The sequence below is a fragment of the Globicephala melas genome, chromosome 16 (genome assembly GCF_963455315.2).
Source record: "Globicephala melas chromosome 16, mGloMel1.2, whole genome shotgun sequence".
Classification (NCBI taxonomy): domain Eukaryota; kingdom Metazoa; phylum Chordata; class Mammalia; order Artiodactyla; family Delphinidae; genus Globicephala; species Globicephala melas.
Genome location: NC_083329.1, coordinates 42,121,848 through 42,138,681, shown reverse-complemented (window position 1 = coordinate 42,138,681; position 16,834 = coordinate 42,121,848).

The window sequence follows — 16,834 nt, the reverse complement described above, 5'->3', positions numbered from 1 at the left end:
TATGGTGCTACTTCTGTGCTATGTTTTCAATTTTTCTGTAAATCTAAAGCTAACATTTAAAAAAGATTTGAAAGATATCCATTCGGGCTCCTTAGGTCATCTTGACTCTACATTTTGAGATTTCTGTGTTGCCCATAAACCTCAACTAGGAATTCCCATCATATTTGCAATTCCTTCTCTATTTTATGCTGCCTTCACCCCTTTCACTGAAAGAAACCACCTTCTCTCTTCATAGTTTTTCTCTACTCTTCATCACTTTTGCTTCTAGTAAATCTTTTTTTTTTACCATCTTTATTGGAGTATAATTTCTTTACAATGGTGTGATAGATTCTGCTTTATAACAAAGTGAATCAGCTATACATATACATATATCCCCATATCTCCACCCTCCCTATCCCACCCCTGTAGGTGATCACACAGCACCGAGCTGATCTCCCTGTGCTATGTTGCTGCTTCCCACTAGCTAGCTATTTTACATTTCGTAGTACATATATGTCAATGCCACTCTCTCACTTCGTCCCAGCTTACCCTTCCCCCTTCCTATGTCCTCAAGTCCATTCTCTGCGACTTTATTCCTTTCCTGCCCTAGGTTCTTCAGTACGACATTTTTTTTTGGATTCCATATTTATGTGTTAGCATACGGTATTTCTTTTTCTGAATGACTTCACTCTGTATGACAGACTCTAGGTCCATCCACCTCACTACAAATAAATCAATTTCATTTCTTTTTATGGCTGGGGAATATTCCATTGTATATATGTGCAACATCTTCTTTATCCATTCGTCTGCCGATGGACACTTAGGTTGCTTCCATATCCTGGCTATTGTAAATATAGCTGCAATGAACACTGTGGTACATGATACTTTTGGAATTATGATTTTGTCAGGGTATATGCCCAGTAGTGGGATTCCTGGGTTGTATGGCAGTTCTATTTTTAATTTGTTAAGGAACCTCCATACTGTTCTCCTAGGTGGTGGTATCAGTTTACATTCCCACCAACAGTGCAAGAGGGTTCCCTTTTCTCCACACCCTCTCCAGCATTTATTGTTTGTAGATTGTTTGATGATGGCCATTCTGACTAGTGTGAGGTGATACTTCATTGTAGTTTTGATTTGCATTTCTCTAATGATTAGTGATGTTGAGCATCCTTCCATGTGTTTGTTGGCAATCTGTATATCTTCTTTGGAAAAATGTCTATTTAGGTCTTCTGACCATTTTTGGATAGGGTTGCTTGTTTTATTGATATTGAGCTGCATGGGCTGCTTGTAAATTTTGGAGATTAATCCTTTGTCAGTTGCTTCATTTGCAAATATTTTCTCCCATTCTGAGGGTTGTCTTTTTGTCTTGTTTATGGTTTCCTTTGCTGTGCAAAAGCTTAAGTCTTATTGTGTCCCATTTGTTTATTTTTGTTTTTATTTCCATTTCTCTAGGAGGTGGGTCAAAAAGGATCTTGCTGTGATTTATGTCATACACTGTTCTGCCTATGTTTTCTTCTAAGAGTTTTATAGTTTCTGGCCTTACATTTAGGTCTTTAATCCATTTTGAGTTTATTTTTGTGTATGGTGTTAGGGAGTGTTCTAATTTCATTCTTTTACATGTAGCTGTCCAGTTTTCCCAGCACCACTTATTGAAGGGGCTGTCTATTCTCCATTGTATATTCTTGCCTCCTTTATCAGAGCTAAGGTGACCATATGTGCATGGGTTTATCTCTGGGCTTTCTATCCTGTTCCATTGATCTATCTTTCTGTTTTTGTGCCAGTACCAAACTCTCTTGATTACTGTAGCTTCGTAGTATAGTCTGAAGTCAGGGAGCCTGATTCATCCAGCTCTGTTTTTCTTTCTCAAGATTGCTTTGGCTATTCGGGGTCTTTTGTGTTTCCATACAAATTGTGAATTTTTTTCTTCTAGTTCTGAGAAAAATGACTTTGGCAGTTTGATCGGGATTGCACTGAATCTATAGATTGCTTTGGGTAGTAGAGTCATTTTCACAGTGTTGATTCTTCCAATCCAAGAACAGGGTATATCTCTCCATCTGTTTGTATCATCTTTAATTTCTTTCATCAGTGTCTTATAATTTTCTGCATACAGGTCTTTTGTCTCCTTAGGTAGGTTTATTCCTAGGTATTTTAGTCTTTTTGTTGCAATGGTAAATGGGACCGTTTCCTTAATTTCTCTTTCAGATTTTTCATCATTAGTGTATAGGAATGCAAGAGATTTCTGTGCATTAATTTTGTATCCTGCAACTTTACCAAATTCATTGATTAGCTCTAGTAGTTTTCTGGTAGCATCTTTAGGATGCTCTATGTATAGTATCATGTCATCTGCCAACAGTGACAGCTTTACTTCTTCTTTTCTGATTTGGATTCCTTTTATTTCCTTTTCTTCTCTGATTTCTGTGGCTAAAACTTCGAAAACTATGTTGAATAGTAGTGGTGAGAATGCACAACCTTGTCTTGTCCCTGATCTTAGAGAAAATGCTTTCAGTTTTTCACCATTGAGAACAAAGTTGGCTGTGGGTTTCTCATATATGGCCTTTATTATGTTGAGGTAAGTTCCCTCTATGCCTACTTCTGGAGGGTTTTTATTATAAATGGGTGTTGAATTTTGTCCAAAGCTTTTTCTGCATCTATTCAGATGATCATATCTTTTTCTCCTTCAACTTGTTAACATGGTTTATCACATTGATTGATTTGCATATATTGAAGAATCCTTACATTCCTGGGGTAAATCCCACTTGATCATGGTGTATGATCCTTTTAATGTGCTGTTGGATTCTGTTTGCTAGTATTTTGTTGAGGATTTTTGCATCTATGTTCATCAGTGATATTGTTTCTTTTTTTGTGACCTCTTTATCTTGTTTGGTTATCAGGGGGATTGTTGCCTCGTAGAATGAGTTTGGGAGTGTTCCTCCCTCTGCTATATTTTGATAGAGTTTGAGAAGGATAGATGTTGGCACTACTCTAAATGTTTGATAGAAGTCACTTGTGAAGCCATCTGGTCCTGGGCTTTTGTTGGTTGGAAGATTTTTAATCACAGTATCAATTTCAGGGCTTGTGATTGGTCTGTTCATATTTTCTATTTCTTCCTGGTTCAGTCTCAGAAGGTTGTGCTTTTCTAAGAATTTGTCCATTTCTTCCAGGTTGTCCATTTGATTGGCATATAGTTGCTGATATTAATCTCTTATGATCCTTTGTATTTCTGCAGTGTCAATTGTTACTTCTTTTTCATTTCTAATTCTATTTATTTGAGTCTTCTCCCTTTTTTTCTTGATGAGTCTGGCTAATGGTTTATCAATTTTGTTTATCTTCTCAAAGAACCAGCTTTTAGTTTTATTGACCTTTGCTACAGTTTCCTTCATTTTCATTTCATTTATTTCTGATCTGATCTTTATGATTTCTTTCCTTCTGCTAACTTTGGGTTTCCTTTTGTTCTTCTTTCTCTAATTGCTTTAGGTGTGATGTTAGGTTGTTTATTTGAGATGTTTCTTGTTTCTTGAGGTAGGATTGTATTGCTATAAACTTCCCTCTTAGAACTGCTTTTGCTGTATCCCATAGGTTTTGGGTAATTTTGTTTTCATTGTCATTTGTTTCTAGGTATTTTGATTTCCTCTGTGATTTCTTCAGTGATCTCTTGGTTATTTAGTAGTGTATTGTTTCGCCTCCATATGTTTGTATTTTTTACAGAATTTTTCCTGTAATTGTTATCTAGTCTCATAGCATTATGGTCGGAAAGGATACTTGGTATGATTTCAATTTTCTTAAAATTGCCAAGGCTTGATTTGTGACCCAAGATATGATCTATCCTGGAGAATGTTCCATGAGCACTTGAGAAGAAAGTGTATTCTGTTGTTTTTGGATGGAATGTCCAATAAATATCAATTAAGTCCCTCTTGTTTAATGTATCATTTAAAGCTTATGTTTCCTTATTTATTTTCATTTTGGATGATCTGTCCATTGGTGAAAGTTGGGTTTTAAAGTCCCCTATTATGATTGTGTTATTGTCACTTTCCCCTTTTATGGCTGTTAGCATTTACCTTATGTATGGAGCTGCTCCTATGTTGGGTGCATAAATATTTACAATTGTTATATCTTCATCTTGGATTGATCTCTTGATCATTATGTGGTGTCCTTCTTTGTCCCTTGTAATAGTCTTTATTTTAAAGTCAATTTTGCCTGATATTAGAATTGCTATTTGAGCTTTCTTTTGATTTCTATTTGCATGAAGTATCTTTTCCCATCCCCTCACTTTCAGTCTGTATGTTTCCCTAGGTCTGAAGTGGGTCTCTTGTAGACAGCATTTATACTGTGGGTCTTGTTTTTGTATCCATTCAGCCAGTGTATGTCTTTTGGTTGCAACATTTAATCCATTTACATTTAAGGTAGTTATCGATATGTATGTTTCTATTATCATTTTCTTAATTGTTCGGGGTTTGTTATTGTAGGTCTTTTCCTTATCTTGTGTTTCCTGCCTATAGAAGTTCCTTTAGCATTTGTTATAAAGCTGATTTTGTGGTGCTAAATTATCTTAGCTTTGGCTTGTCTGTAAAGGTTTTAATTTCTCCATCGAATCTGAATGAGATCCTTGCTGGTTAGAGTAATCTTGGTTTTGGGTATTTCCCTTTCATCACTTTAAATATGTCCTGCCACTCCCTTCTGGCTTGCAGAGTTTCTGCTGAAAGATCAGTTGTTAACATTATGGGGATTCCCTTGTCTGTTATTTGTTGTTTTCCCTTGCTGCTTTTAATATTTTTTTCTTTAGATTTAATTTTTGATAATTTGATATGTGTCTTGGCATGTTTCTCCTTGGATTTATCCTGTATGGGACTCTCTGCACTTCCTGGACTTTATTGACTATTTCCTTTCCCATATTAGGGAAGTTTTCAACTATAATCTCTTCAAATATTTTCTCAGTCAATTTCTTTTTCTCTTCTTCTTCTGTGACCCCTGTAATTCGAATGTTGGTGCGTTTAATGTTGTCCCAGAGATCTCTGACACTGTCCTCAATTCTTTTCATTGTTTTTTCTTTATTCTGCTCTGCGGTAATTATTTCCAGTATTTTATCTTCCAGGTCACTTATCCATTTTTCTGCCTCAGTTATTCTGCTATTGTTTCCTTCTAGAGAATTTATAATTTCATTTATTGTGTTGTTCATCATTGTTTGTTTAGTTCTTCTAGGTCTTTGTTAAACGTTTCTTGTATTTTCTCCATTCTATTTCCAAGATTTTGGATCATTTTTACTATCATTACTCTGAATTCTTTTTCAGGTAGACTCCCTATTTCCTCTTCAGTTGTTTGGTCTGATGGGTTTTTACCTTGCTCCTTCATCTGCTGTGTGTTTTGCTGTTTTCTCATTTTGCTTAACTTGCTGTGTTCAGGGTCTCCTTTTTGCAGGCTGCACGGTCGTAGTTCGCATTGTTTTTGGTGTCTGCCCCCAGTGGCTGTTTGTTTCTGTGTGTTGTGTAGGCTTCCTGGTGGAAGGTACTGGTGCCTGTGTTCTGGTGGATGAGGCTGGATCTTGTCTTTCTGGTACGCAGGATTGTGTCCGGTGGTGTGTTTTGGGGTGTCTGTGACCTTATTATGATTTTAGGCAGCCTCTCTGCTAATGGGTGCGGTTGTTTTCCTGTCTTGTTAGTTTTTGGCATAGGGTGGCCAGAACTGTAGCTTGCTGGTCGTTGAGTGGAGCTAGGTCTTAGCATTGATATGGAGATCTCTGGGAGCGCTTTCGCTGTTTGATATTACATGGAGCTGGGAGGTCTCTGGTGGACCAATGTCCTGAACTCGGCTCTCCCACCTCAGAGGCACAGGCCTGACACCCCGCCGGGGCACCAAGACCTTGTTCACAACATGACTCAGAAGAAAAGGGAGGAAAAAAAAAAAGAAAGAAAAAAAAATAAAATAAAGTTATTTAAAAAAATTATTAAAAATTTAAAAGTAAGTAAAAAGAAAAAGTACAGACAGAAGCCTGAGACAAACGGTAAAAACGAAGCTATACAGACAAAATCACACAAAGAAGCATCCACATGCACACTCACAAAAAGGGAAAAAGGAAAAATATAATATATCTATATATTAAAAAAAAGGAAGAGAGCATCCAAATCAATAAACAAATCTACCAATGATAATAAATTCTAAATATTAAACTAAGATAAACCTAAAACCAGAAACAAATTAGATGCAAAAAGCAAACCCCAAGTCTACAGTTGCTCCCAAAGTCCACTGCCTCAATTTTGGAATGATTCCTTTTCTATTCAGGTATTCCACAGCTGCAGGGTACATCAAGTTGATTGTGGAGATTTAATCTGCTGCTCCTGAGGCTCCTGGGAGAAATTTCCCTTTCTCCTCTTTGCTCGCACAGCTCCTGGGATTCAGCTTTGGATTTGGCCCGGCCTCTGCGTGTAGGTCGCCTGAGGGCGTCTGTTCTTTGCTCAGACAGGACGGGGTTGAAGGAGCCGCTGATTCGGGGGCTCTGGCTCACTCAGGCCAGGCGAGGGAGGGAGGGGTACAGAACGCAGGGCGAGCCTGCGGCGGCAGAGGCTGTCGTGACGTTGCAACATCCCGAGGTGCACCGTGCATTCTCCCGGGGAAGTTGTCCCTGGATCACAGGACCCTGGCAGTGGCGGCTGCACAGGCTCCTGGGGAGGAAGGTGTGGATAGTGACCTGTGCTTGCACACAGGCTTCTTGGTGGCTGCAGCAGCAGCCTTAGTGTTTCATGCCTGTCTCTGGGGTTCGCACTGATAGCCGCGGCTCGCACCCATCTCTGGAGCTGGTTTAGGCGGTGCTCTGAATCCCCTCTCCTCGCACACCCTGAAACAATGGTCTCTTGCCTCTTAGGCAGGTCTAGACTTGTTCCGAGACTCCCTCCCGTGTAGCTGTGGAGCACTAGCCCCCTTCAGGCTGTGTTCACGCAGCCAACCCCAGTCCTCTCCCTGGGATCCGACCTCTGAAGCCCAAGCCTTAGCTCCCAGCCCGCTCCCGTTCTGGTGGGTGAGCAGACAAGCCTCTCGGGCTGGTGAATGCTGGTCAGCACTGATTCTCTGTGCAGGAATCTCTCCGCTTTGCCCTCTTCACCTGTTGCTGCGCTCTCCTCTGTATCTCCGAAGTTTCCCCTCTGCCCATCCCCTGTCTCTGCCAGTGAAGGGACTTCCTATTGTGTGGAAACTTTTTCTCCTTCACAACTCCCTCCCAGAGGTGCAGGTCCCCTTCCTATTCTTTTGTCTCTGCTTTTATTTTGCCCTACGAGGTACATGGGGAGTTTCTTGCCTTTTGCAAAGTCTAAGGTCTTCTGCCAGCATTCAGTAGATGTTCTGTAGGAGTTGTTCCACGTGTAGATGTATTTCTGATGTATTTTTGGGGAGGAAGGTGATCTCCACGTCTTACTCCTCTGCCATCTTGAAGGTCTCTCTAGGAAATCTTGGACTGTTTTACTTTCAAAGTTTGTAAAATTATTTGTCATTTTAATAGCCACAGTGGTTCAGCATTCTGGATACAAGAGGCCATGACAAAAAGTAATTAATACCTTAGAAAATAAGGAGAAATGCCAATAATTATCCTGACCAATCCTGAATTCCATGTTTTCTTGCCTACAAATGTAAATCTTACAGACAGTGTTGGACTTTTGAAGTGAGAAATTCATGATTGGCCTCACTCAATAAACTGAAAGGTAGCAGCATATAAAGAAAATGAGACTTGGAACCCAAGGAGTCAAGAGGCTTAAGCTCTGATTCAGTCTCTTCCACAGATGAGAGTAGTTCAATCTCTTCCACAGATGAGAGTAGGAAAATCAGTGTGCAGTGTTAATCTTTTTGGGCCTAGTATTTCCACCTATGAATTTGAGAGGGTAGGTCTATATTTACCACCTGTTTTTCTACCATTTATAGTGCTCCATGTATTTTATGGATCAACAAATAATAGTAGTTATGCTTTAAAAGTAAAAGAGAAAGGAAAGTGGAGAGATTAACAAAAGAGAGATTCTAATTTTCTGGGTTTTTGTTACTGCTTGTATTCTGTACCCACTCCCAACTATCCTTCTCACAGAAAAACAAGAAAAATCCACATTTAAAACCATTTAATGATTTAACACTGAACTTATAATATAACATCAACTCATTAAGTATCTTAAAAAGTCCTGCATGATCTGGCTCCAGCATCATTTTACTCATTAGTGGGAGTTTTTTTTGTGTGTGTGGTACGTGGGCCTCTCACTGTTGTGGCCTCTCCTGTTGCAGAGCACAGGCTTCTGACGCACAGGCTCAGTGGTCATGGCTCACGGGCCCAGCCACTCCGCGGCATGAGGAATCTTCCCGGACAGGGGCACGAACCCGTGTCCCCCGCATCAGCAGGCGGACTCTCAACCACTGCGCCACCAGGGAAGCCCATTAGTAGGAGTTTTGCCAGCTCCCCTTAATTTCTGCCACACTGGCCTTCCTCCAATATGTGGAGCTCTTTCCTATTTCAGGTTTTACACACATTACTGGAAAACTCTTTTTCCAACTCTGCTTCTGTAGTTCCTGTTCATAATTCAGTAGTGTTTTAGGTCACCTTCTCTGAAAAGAATGCCCTTACCTTGAATCTAAACTAGTTCTCTTTGTTATTCTAGTTCATCATACCTTTTACCTTTCCTCCAGAGTACTGATCACATTTTTAATTAATATGTATGAGGGGGTTTTTAAATGTGTTTCCCAAAATCTTTGACATTCCTTCTATTGAGAAGTGAGTTCTCTGTTCACTTCTTCTTGAATACAGGTCAATTTTAGTGATTCACTTGTAACCAGTAGAATGCATCTGAAGTGTTGAAAGATAATTTTGAGCTCAGAAAAGCCCTTAAAATGTAGTGCAGATTCTGACTCTTTAGATGTTGCTCTGGGGAAAGTCAAGCACTATGTAAGAAATCTGACTAGGCTGGGAATTCCTTCTGGTAGGAATTTCAGTCAGTAGCTGAGCTAAGTTTCCAGCTTCCAGCCATGTGGAAGAGTCATCTTGGAGGTTCAGCCCAGGAGAATCATGAGATGACTGGAGTCCAGCCAACATCTGCCTGTAACTGCATAAGCGACCCCAAGCAAGAACTGCTCATTCAAATCCCTCCTAAGACCATGACCCACAAAATAAAATGGTTATGCTAATTTTGGAGATAAAGTATTGTGCAGCAATAATAACCAAAACAATAGGTGTGTATGTGACTATGTGTTTGATATCTTCTCCTCTATGCTGCAATATGTGTATATGCAGAGAGGCTGTGCCTATTTGTTCACTGCTGTATACCCAGTACGTAGGATTGTGCACTTAATATATTAATGTTAAAAGAATGATACTAATGGGTAATAGTTTCACAAACATTTAAAATGCTTATAATAAGACATTCATATAGTACACTCAATATTAATCCTTTTATGAATATGCTAAAACATTTTCAGAGGGTTTTAATATAGAGTACCATTTAGAAACGTAAGTTTGTTTTTCAGAATATATTTGAACTACATCACCATGGATTTTATTCTTTCAAATAGCTTCAACTACATTCTAACATCATACATTGCTGGTTGGATTGTACATTGGTGCAGCCACTTGGGGAAAAAGCCTAGAAATTTCTTAAAATTTTAAACATAATTTGTTAAATTTATTACATGAGCCAGCAATATTACTCCAAGATATACAGAAAAATGAAAACATATATCCATACAAAGAGTTGTATATGAATGTTCATAGCAGCATTATTCATAATAGCAAAAAGCAGAAACAACCCCAATGCCCATCAACTGGTGAACAGATAAATGAAATGTTATATATCCATGCAATGGAATATTATTTGGAAGAAAAAAAGAATGGAGTACTGATGTATGATTCAAGATTAATGAATTCCAAAATATGCTAAGTGAAAGGACGCAGAAACAAAAGATCACATATGGTTTGCTTCCATTTATATGACATATTCTTAAAAAGCAAACCTGTGCATATAAAAAGTAGATTCATGGTTGTCTGCAAATTGAGAGAAGAAAAAGGAGTGTCTACAATAGGAAAGAGTGTTCTTCTTGGGGTCATAAAATGTTTTAAAATTTGATTGTGATGATGCTTCTACAACTCTATATTTTTAAAATATATATATATATATTGGATTGCAAAAATAAAATGAGTGAATTTTATGGTGTGTAAACTATCCCTTAGAGAAAAGAAAATGTGCCATTCTATAGCACCAAACTATTTCAGTTTTTGAACAAGATTTTGCAGACGTCCAATGCCACTAGTTTTGAAAGAAAGAGTTCTTAGAATTGTCTGAGTATTTGCAGAAACATATTTCTGAATGTGATTTGCCTCATGAAACAATTTATAAAAGTTTTTTGGGGAGTTTCCCTGGTGGCGCAGTGGTTGAGAGTCTGCCTGCTGATGCAGGGGACACGGGTTTGTGCCCCGTTCCAGGAAGATCCCACATGCCGCGGAGCAGCTAGGCCCATGAGCCATGGCCGCTGGGCCTGTGCATCCAGAGCCTGTGCTCCGCAACGGGAGAGGCCACAACAGTGAGAGGCCCGCGTACCGCAAAAAAATAACAAACAAAAAACAAAAACTTTTTTTGGTGAGTATACATAATGACATAAAACAGCAAGCTAAATACAAAAGAAGGAGCTAAAGCAAAGAGAGAAAGACAAAATGCAATGAGTTAACTGAAAAAAATAGAAGCATTTTGTAGCAAATGGAGAGGAAAGGAAACTTAGAAAAATCAACAATATATCAAATGGTGCACAAACTAAAAGAGTAGCCAGAGTTTATTGTTGTATAAACTGATTTACGACACTTTCAAAAGTCCTGTGGTGAAAAATATATTAAGAAAGTGTGATCCACCAGAGTAGAAAAACAGATACCTGAGTACATCTTGAAACCAATGAAAATAAGAAAATTGATCGGAACGATGAAGTCTCGTCTATGTGATAAATCAGTGATACTATTTCTCTCCAATAACAACTAAAAATTAAACACATTAACAAATGCACCTGACAAAGTTAATTTCCTATTGTAAAACATGACTTCCCTTTCTGATACATATTATGGTATTGAACAAGATAAATTTAGAAAACAATAATAAAATAACCAAGATTATAGACATTTTATGAATTGTAAGGAATTTAATTTTGAATGTATTCTAACTCATGAGTAATTTTTTAAGCCTTCTGTACAGACTGCTAAATTCAATACTAGCCAATTTTCACTTAAACAGAAAAACTGCAGATTACGCAAGCTGTTACTGTTTTGTAAAGCTACAAGATTAGTACATTTAAAAAATGCAATTGACATAATGAAATAAAACCTCTTTGGGAGCAAACATCACTGAGCAGTGATCTTTTTTGAATAGTGATCTTTCCATATCTGCTGAGGTCTTTAAAACTTGAAATTCATTTGAATGGAAATAGGCCTTCTTTAATAAACTTTATATTGGTCTGAAGTTACTGCTTCTTGATGTCTCTGGATCACCATTAAACCATATATAATTTTTCAGGCCAGGGATACAAGGATCCCTTGTATTCATGGGCAATTTGAAGTTTTTGAATTACACTAAATGGACTCATTTTCATCTTCCAGAAATTGCTGAATAACTTTTCCTTTAATATTGGTTTTTATTTCTTGTTTCTGTCATGTGGCTTATATGAAGACAACCACTCATTTCCTGCCTCTAAACTGCCTTCTAATATGAGTTAGAGCTAAACAAAATATCAGAGTAATAGGAGAAGCAAGGATAATTTAATAATTAAGTGTAACATAATTTGGCATGAAATCAAGAGGGTATGGATGGATGGTCAGAGTAGCCTCTCCCCTTGCAATGCAAAAAAATGCATAGGACTTAATCCAATATTCAGAAATTTCGTGTGACTTACTTTTATATTTTTATAGGTTGAGCTTGTTAGAGTCTGAATATTTGAGAAGTGTTACTTTGTCAATGCCCTAAAATTTTCAGAGGTATAACCTATTTTCCATTCAATCTTTCAAAATATTTTTCTCAAATCAGATTAAATATGTGAAAAATGTACTGTAACTTCAATTATTTTCAAGTATTTACCCAGTTTCTATATTTTTATCTATTATATTCTGTCCTTCAATTTGTATTCTTTGTAATTTCCCCCGTTTGTATTTTCACTTTTCTCCTGAAACACAATTTTCTGAAGTCAAGAACAGTGATCAATAAGGACCTGAATGTCAAATTATTGGGAGTATTTTTCCCTTCCTCCTACTCATATAGCTTATGTTGAGTATCATTTAGAGTGTCCTGAATTGTCTTCCTAGTGTTTGAGAAGTTTTTTTTCTTACTCTATAAGAACGGGAGAAGGTAATTCTCAGCCAGTAATTCACAAACCTTGAGGTTGTTAGAACATAGGGAAACCCTGAACTGGAACCCCTGGCTGAGAATTGCCCACTGTGGACATTTTGAGACCAGGACTAGTGTCATAGTGTCAACGGTAGAGGAAGAATACTGCTCTCTGCTCGTTCATGTAAATCAACTGCAGTCAAAAATATGTCTCAATGAATCAATTTATTTTTTTATTCAGTTTCTCCATCCACCAAACCAACTTCCTCAAATGTCTTCTTAAAATCCCAGGATTAGACTATTTTAGACCATCTTGTCTAAACAAAGGAAACAATTTTGAAAGATAAAAGTATGAATGCATAAGTAAGAACATAAAGAGAAGATCTGAAGTAAACTTCTCATTGAGGACTCTCTAACTTTTAAATATGTATTATTTTAGGCATCCTTTAACATAATTTAGAAAAAAAGTAGTTCAAGAGTTTCCTATTTATTGTGTTATGAGGAAATAGTCTAGAAAACTTCCTGAAACATCAATTTAACATGCTAATTGAGAAACAAAAATCCAGATATTCAAAAGAGCAAGAGCTACTATCAAGTAACATTTTTGTTTCCTCTTCTCACTAGTGAATCTAAAGTTATTATAGAAATGAGAAGAACTTGCATATTTTGTGCTTAAATTTTTGTCATCCAGATTGTCATAGAGCTCTTAAAATGGAAACCAAGGGATCTACCTTAAACCCTGAAAGTGGAAATTAGGTGAATTTAAGTCATGTCCTCCATAGCACACAGAAGAAATAACTGTACATAGTAGAAAGACTGGAAAAAATAGCCTTTTTACTGTCTTCTCAAAAGCTGTACAAAGTGTTAATGCCTGTGAATCAATGCTCCGAACTAGCCAGTTGGTATTAAATGAGAACTTGCTTGAAAGTTGAGGCCCAACATCTGTTCTCTCTAATTTTTATGAGTCACATAACAAATGACAGTTCTTTAAGTGAACTTAGCAAGAAGAAAAAGACAGTTCAGAAAAGAAATGCCATAGAATTTGATTCTCTTAGGTCCAGTTCTTTTCATTTGCTACACTGGATTTGGAAAACTGTAAGTGAAAACAATATCAGTGTGAAAAATTTGTAAATGCTTGAAGTTCCTGTGGCAGAGACTATGATGTGTTCATCAGAACCTATTTCATTTTCCTACCACATACTCTGTTAGGCTATATTTTATCATTTTCCTTGCACTTAAATGAGGTAATTTCCTGAGTTCTGGCCAATAAAATGTAAGAATTGTTATCTATGTCTATTTCAGGACAAGTAGTTAACATAAGCGTGTTCTTTCCCAACAGTCTTTCTCCCTATCTTCTGGGAGAATGATGAAAACATTGAGGACCTAAAGAATAGTGGCATCACAAGAAAGGAGTCCAAGTCCCAGAGCAGTCAGATGGAAGGCGAGAACGCCTACATTGCACTGTGACATGAATGAGTAATAAGCTCTTATTTTCTTAAGCCATGGATAAGTCAAGATGTATTTACAGCAGTGAGTGATAACTAAGCTAATAGAGAAATTAGTTCTTTCGAGTGGGATGCTACAATAAAAACCTATAAAATGTTTGACATTGGTTTTGCAATTGGGCTTTTAGCAATGAGATAGCATTACTGGAAAGCTAGAAATCCACATTGTAAAATGCAAAATATTTAATGAAATCTTATCTATGATAACCTGGAAGGCAGAGCAGGTGACTGTGAAGCAGATGGTCGAGGAAAGTGGTAGGAAAGAGTAGGCATGTTTGTGTGTTTTTGACATTCTTTGCCTTCCACGAAGTACAACAACAAAGAGCTCAGGCAGAAAGGGGCTGGTTCTCAAAATATTAAAGGCAATATAGACAGACTAGAGAGCAAGAACCTTTAACAAACAGAAAATTGTTTTAACATTCACCTACTCATACTAACACTTTCCCTCTACTCCACAGTTACTTAAATACTTCTATTTATACAGTGCCCTTTTCCCTGGCAATATTAGTTACATGCGGATATTTTTTAATCAAATAATAGATATCAGGATCTGGCACATAATAGCTCCTTAACTAAAGTGCAAGAACGTTGTTTGTATTGCTTTCTCAAGTGTTGCCAAGTACACAGATGAGTGTCCAGCATATAATAGGCACTCAGAAAATATATTTGCTGAATATATTTACATGTTTAATGTACTAAATTAAAACAGGTTAATTAAGGAGAAATGAAAGTTTAAGTTTCTATTCTGATAGTCTCACATAAACACAAATCTCAAAAAGAAAGGAAAAGTCACAAATAAGTCAGTGGAATACAAAGGAGCCTTGCATGTTTACAGAGTGTCATATATGTACAGTTTCATATATGTGCAAAATCACTACTTTGCAAAGTCATGCAACTGCCCTTTAGTCAAAGATCATTAGGAGCACCTATATGGGCAAAGGAGGTTTAGTTTATAGGCTCATTGCATCAAAGAAGATAGCCTACCATGGGGAAAGAGGAAGCATCTCAGCAAGAGGGTATTAGTAGGACGTTGTTATAAGATTTTAGCTTCTGTTAGATGATTTTGGAGACGGTTCAGGAAGGCAGTGTTTTGCTTTGCATTGAGTGCTGTTGGAAAGCAAGGGTAATTCTAGGATTGGGTAGGTTAACATGTTTTATTTAGATGATGGCCGAATTGGAGCAGATCTAAAGCTATAATTGATAAAGAAGCATCATTAACTCATGTTATCATGAAAAAGGGAATGCTTGGTCATTTTTGTGGTTTGGACAGAGTTCTTATTTTTGTCTGTGCTCAAACATGATTAAAGAGTGGTTTTGCTTTTGTGTCTCATGACCTCTGAAATTGTTTATGTTCAACAGGAGAAAACCATGGCTTACCTCTTAAAGCCAAACCCACTCCTACCTAATAGCTATCAGGGACTACCTTTCTTGAACACATGTTTGCAAATGAAAAATGATGATTGATTAGGTAAACTACAAATATAAAAATCATAAAATCATTGTCATTTTCAAATAAGGTGGGAAAATATCCATATGTTCTGGTCAGGAGAGGAGATAGGGGTTCTAATATATTAATCATAACTTTAAAATATCCATAGGTTTCAGTTTGTCTTTTTCTGAAGTTATTCTCTTCTCAAAAATAAATAATAGTAAATATATAAAGTGGACTTTGGTTACTACCAGTCTATTTTTCTTCAAAGACAATTGTGTCTGTTCAGAACAACTTTTTTTTTTTTTTACAATATGTTAACAGAGCCATTGGACCTTCCCAGAAGAAAAATATATTTCTCTCCTTTATTTTTCCGGTATGAAATTTCATACTAATGAATGTAATTTTCTGAACCAAGTAACCAGAGTATAATGTAAGTAAGCATACTTGGCTTCCCTTCCATTACAATTCAAAATAGTGCTTCAAACTTAAAAATACATCTATGTCTCTATCTATCTATGTATCTATCTATCTATCATCACTAGCAAATGTGGACTCCAATGCATGAAGATAGATAATATTTAAAATAAGCCAGGCAAAATTTCATTAACAACCTAATACATATGAAACAAATTTTTCAAATAATGATGCATTTCATCAAGTCAGTGTCAAAAATGATGGGATAATACCTAAGTGACTTTTTGAAGAATTAGACAATGCCTCTCTGCATTGTATACTGATAGGTACTAAGGGAAGACTATTAAAGCACAATAGAAGTTTGTCCCACAGGAGGCCAAGACTGAGATTCAAGATTAGATAAAGATACATGACCTAAAATTTCCCTACATATCTTAAACCACAAAAATAACTTGGCCCTTCTGAAACCATATACAGATAATATAGATAAAAGCCTCTCTGCAGTTTATACTTTGATAACATACCAGCACATTGTTGATCTAGATTTTGTAATTCTATCTCACAGAAGAATCCTAATGCCTTAGGAGCAATGTTTATAGAAAGTCAGTTTGGGTGATAATCATGAAAGACTGAATTCTGATAACTGGGTAGTAAAACAACATGGTTACAGAGCGCTGCGATCCTTGGCCTCCTTTCCTCTAAATGACAAGCAAAAATAAAAATTTTAGAAGTATCCTCCTTGGTTTTTTTTTTTTAATATCTGAAAAAGATATTAACTGTCTTTTAGTCAAATACTAATCTGGTAAAATATTTACTTTTCTCATAATTTTTTAAAATAAAACAGATAGAGACCATTTGACTATGTGCATAGAGTACCTCTTTATTTATTTATATGTTTGACATTTGGTAATTTCCTTCCTCTTAATTACTGAGAGAAAAATACAGTAGTGGAATCTATACCATTGAGAACTTTCTAGTAGATTTAAAGTGGAGGATTTTGTGCCTAATTATTGAATTTTTATCAGGCTTGGAGGTGGTGTTTTTAGGTCATAATTACAATTTAACACAAGTAATATATTTATTTTTAAAATATTTTGATTTATGTCATAAGTCAAGTTTATGTCTAAAATAAATGTTACATCTAAAACTTTATTTCGCAAACAGTTTTACTTTTGGAAAGCAAAACCTTGATCATT